Genomic DNA, 5,056 nt, shown 5'->3' with positions numbered 1-5,056 from the left:
ATTAAAAAAGAAAATCCAACTATATGCTGCCTACAAGAAACACATCTAAGCAACAAGGATAAAAACAAATTCAAAGTGAAAGGCTAGAAAACAATACTCCAAGCAAACAACACCCCAAAAAAAAGCAGGTGTAGCAATACTCATATCTAATAATGCTGACTACAAGACAGAAAAAGTACTCAGAGACAAAAATGGTCATTTCATAATGATTAAGGGGAAGTTGAATCAAGAAGACATAACAATCCTTAATATATATGCACCAAACCAAGGAGCACCAAAATATATAAGACAGCTACTTATTGACCTTAAAACAAAAACTAACAAAAATACAATCATACTTGGAGACCTCAATACACCGCTGACGGCTCTAGATCGGTCATCCAAACAGAGAATCAATAAAGATATAGTGGCCTTAAACGAAATACTAGAACACCTGGATATGATAGACATCTACAGGACACTTCATCCCAAAGCGACAGAGTATACATTTTTCTCTAGTGTACATGGAACATTCTCAAGAATTGACCATATGTTGGGCCACAAAGACAATATCAGCAAATTAAGAAAAATTAAAATTGTACCAAGCATATTTTCTGATCATAAAGCCTTGAAACTAGAATTCAACTGCAAAAAAGAGGGGGAAAAACCCACAAAAATGTGGAAACTAAACAACATACTTCTAAAAAATGAATGGGTCAAAGAAGAAATAAGCGCAGAGATCAAAAGATATATACAGACAAATGAAAATGAAAATACGACATATCAGAATCTCTGGGATGCAGCAAAAGCAGTAATAAGAGGAAAGTTCATATCACTTCAGGCCTATATGAACAAACAAGAGAGAGCCGAAGTAAACCACTTAACTTCACACCTTAAGGAACTAGAAAAAGAAGAACAAAGACAACCCAAAACCAGCCGAAGAAAGGAGATAATAAAAATCAGAGCAGAAATAAATGAAATAGAGAACAGAAAAACTATAGAAAAAATCAATAAAACAAGGAGCTGGTTCTTTGAAAAGATCAACAAAATTGACAAACCCTTGGCAAGACTCACCAAGGAAAAAAGGCACAGGACTCAAATAAATAAAATCCAAAATGAAAGAGCAGAGATCACCACAGACATCATAGATATACAAAGAATTATTGTAGAATACTATGAAAAATTATATGCCACCAAATACAACAATCTAGAAGAAATGGATAAATTCCTAGAACAATACAACCTTCCTAGACTGAGTCATGAAGAAGCAGAAAGCCTAAACAGACCAATCAGCAGGGAGGAAATAGAAAAAACTATTAAAAACCTCCCCAAAAATAAAAGTCCAGGCCCAGACGGTTATACTAGTGAATTCTATCAAACATTCAAAGAAGACTTGGTTCCTATTCTACTCAAAGTCTTCCAAAAAATTGAAGAAGAAGCAATACTTCCAAACACATTTTATGAGGCCAACATAACCCTCATACCAAAACCTGGCAAGGATGGCACAAAGAAAGAAAACTACAGACCAATATCTCTAATGAATACAGATGCTAAAATACTAAACAAAATACTGGCAAACAGAATACAACAACATATTAAAAAATAATACATCATGATCAAGTGCGATTCACCCCAGAATCTCAAGGATGGTTCAACATACGCAAAACGGTTAATGTAATACACCATATCAACAAAACAAAGAACAAAAACCACATGATCTTATCAATAGATGCAGAAAAGGCTTTTGATAAAATACAACACAATTTTATGTTTAAGACTCTCAACAAAATGGGTATAGAAGGAAAATATCTCAACATGATAAAGGCCATATATGATAAACCATCAGCCAACATCATATTAAACGGCATAAAACTGAGGACTTTCTACCTTAAATCAGGAACAAGACAGGGTTGTCCACTCTCTCCACTCTTATTTAACGTGGTGCTAGAAGTTCTGGCCAGAGCAATCAGACAAGACAAAGAAATAAAAGGCATCCATATCGGAAAAGAAGAAGTAAAGCTATCACTTTTTGCTGATGATATGATCCTATACATCGAAAACCCGAAGGACTCCACAAAAAGATTATTAGAAACAATAAACCAATACAGTAAGGTCACAGGATACAAAATTAACATACAAAAGTCCATAGCCTTTCTATATGCCAACAATGAAATATTAGAAAACGAACTCAAAAAAATAATCCCCTTCACGATTGCAACAAAAAAAATAAAATACCTAGGAATAAACATAACAAAGAACGTAAAGGACCTATATAATGAAAATTACAAAGCATTGTTAAGGGAAATCGAAAAAGATACAATGAGATGGAAAAATATTCCTTGTTCTTGGATAGGAAGAATAAATATAATCAAAATGGCCATATTACCCAAAGCAACATACAAATTTAATGCAATTCCCATCAAAATCCCTATGAGATTTTTTAAAGAAATGGAACAAAAAATCATCAGATTTATATGGAACTATAAAAAACCCCGAATAGCCAAAACAATCCTAAGGAAAAAGAATGAAGCTGGGGGCATTACAATACCTGACTTTAAACTATATTATAGGGCCACGATAATCAAAACAGCATGGTATTGGCAGAAAAATAGACACTCAGACCAATGGAACAGAATAGAAATTCCAGAAATAAAACCACATATATATGGTCAAATAATCTTTGATAAAGGGGCCAACAACACACAATGGAGAAAAGAAAGCCTCTTCAACAAATGGTGTTGGGAAAACTGGAAAGCCACATGCAAAAGAATGAAACTCAACTACAGCCTGTCCCCGTGTACTAAAATTAATTCAAAATGGATCAAAGACCTAAATATAAGACCTGAAACAATAAAGTACATAGAAGAAGACATAGGTACTAAAATCATGGACCTGGGTTTTAAAGAACATTTTATGAACTTGACTCCAATGGCAAGAGAAGTGAAGGCAAAGATAAATGAATGGGACTACATCAGAATAAAAAGTTTTTGCTCAGCAGGAGAAACTGATATAAAAATAAACAGACAGCCAACTAAATGGGAAATGATATTTTCAAACAACAGCTCAGATAAGGGCCTAATATCCAAAATTTACAAAGAACTCATAAAACTCAACAACAAACAAACAAACAATCCAATAAAAAAATGGGAAGAGGACATGAACAGACACTTCTCCCAGGAAGAGATACAAATGGCCAACAGATATATGAAAAGATGCTCAGCTTCATTAGTTATTAGAGAAATGCAAATCAAAACTACAATGAGATACCACCTCACCCCTGTTAGATTAGCTATTATCAACAAGACGGGTAATAGCAAATGTTGGAGAGGCTGTGGAGAAAAAGGAACCCTTATTCACTGTTGGTGGGACTGTAAAGTAGTACAACCACTATGGAGGAAAGTATGGTGGTTCCTCAAAAAACTGCAAATAGAACTACCTTATGACCCAGCAATCCCTCTACTGGGTATATACCCCAAAACCTCAGAAACATTGATACGTAAAGACACATGTAGCCCCATGTTCATTGCAGCACTGTTCACAGTGGCCAAGACCTGGAAACAACCAAAAAGCCCTTCAATAGAAGACTGGATAAAGAAGATGTGGCACATATACACTATGGAATACTACTCAGCCATAAGAAATGATGACATCAGATCATTTACAGCAAAATGGTGGGATCTTGATAATATCATAAGGAGTGAAATAAGTAAATCAGAAAAAGCAAGAACTACATGATTCCATACATTGGTGGAACATAAAAATGAGACTAAGAGACATGGACAAGAGTGTGGTGGTTACCAGGGGTGGGGGGAGGGAGGACATGGGAGGGAGGGAGGGAGAGAGTTAGGGGGAGGGGGAGGGGCACAGAGAACTAGATAGAGGGTGGCGGAGGACAATCTGACTTTGGGTGAGGGGTACGCAACATAATTTAATGAAAAAATAACCTAGACATGTTTTCTTTGAATATATGTACCCTGATTTATTAATGTCATCCCATTACCATTAATAAAAATTTATTTAAAAAAATGTTTTAAATTTTTTATTTATTAATTTTAGCAAGAGAGAAATAGAGGGAGAGAGAGAGATAAGACTGATGTTCCTGTATGTGCCCCAACTGGGGATTGAACAAGCAATCTCTACACTATAGGGTTATGCTCTAACAGAGCTATGCAGCCAAAGCATGATGTTGTGCTATTTTCTATGCCTCTTTTCCACATTGTTGACTCTTTCTTAGCAGAAAGTATTTTTCTTCCTGTTTTTTTATTTTGATGTAGCTTTATTATTATCTTTAATTTTTTCCCTTAATTTTGAGAAATCACTCATCTTCTGCTTTTTAATTTTTTATTTGAACTACTTCTTCTAATAGTTTTTATTTTTACTTTCTTGAGATTATAGAGGTGCTTATTAGAACCTTTCTCCAGTTTCTTGAGGACAGTGCATGTGAAGTTAATCTTATTCCTTTTGCTTGCTATGTTAATTTCCCCATGTTTTAGAATATCTATGTATACAGGCCCAGTTGACCTCTTCCTACTTCTTTCTTAACTGTGGGTGTAGTATGATTGCCTGATTTAGCAAATAAAAAGAAAAACATATCCAGCTAAACTTTAATTTAAAAAGCAATAAATATATTTTAATATTATTAATGTGTGATGTTTGGGACACACTTAAGCTACAATATTATTTTAGTATAGTTCTAAAAAAGTACTTTCCCCTGTATCTGTTTGTGTCCCCTGCTTTGGGAACTATCTCTCCACAAGGAGCTCGGAAACAATATAAGAGATCAACATGGATCAAAGTGGAGGACTGAGCTCATAAGTCTTTTATTTTACTATTTTGTGCTCATTCCTCTTTATAAGAGGTTGCTGCAGAACCAATTGGTGTTTTCTCTTTTCTTCTGGTCTCACTTCTTTTGATTTAGACTTTGAGACAGAAAATGCTAAGTATAGTGGAGTTGTGCAATTCTTTCAATAACTTGCTTCCCATGACATTTTGTGACTGAGAACTGGACCCCCAGTTGCCTCATAGCCCACCCATATCCACAATCTGTATTGGTCCAAGTTCAGGAGACTCTCAAGAT

Source organism: Saccopteryx bilineata, chromosome X (assembly GCF_036850765.1).
Source record: "Saccopteryx bilineata isolate mSacBil1 chromosome X, mSacBil1_pri_phased_curated, whole genome shotgun sequence".
Lineage (NCBI taxonomy): Eukaryota > Metazoa > Chordata > Mammalia > Chiroptera > Emballonuridae > Saccopteryx > Saccopteryx bilineata.
This window is presented reverse-complemented; position numbering follows the sequence as displayed.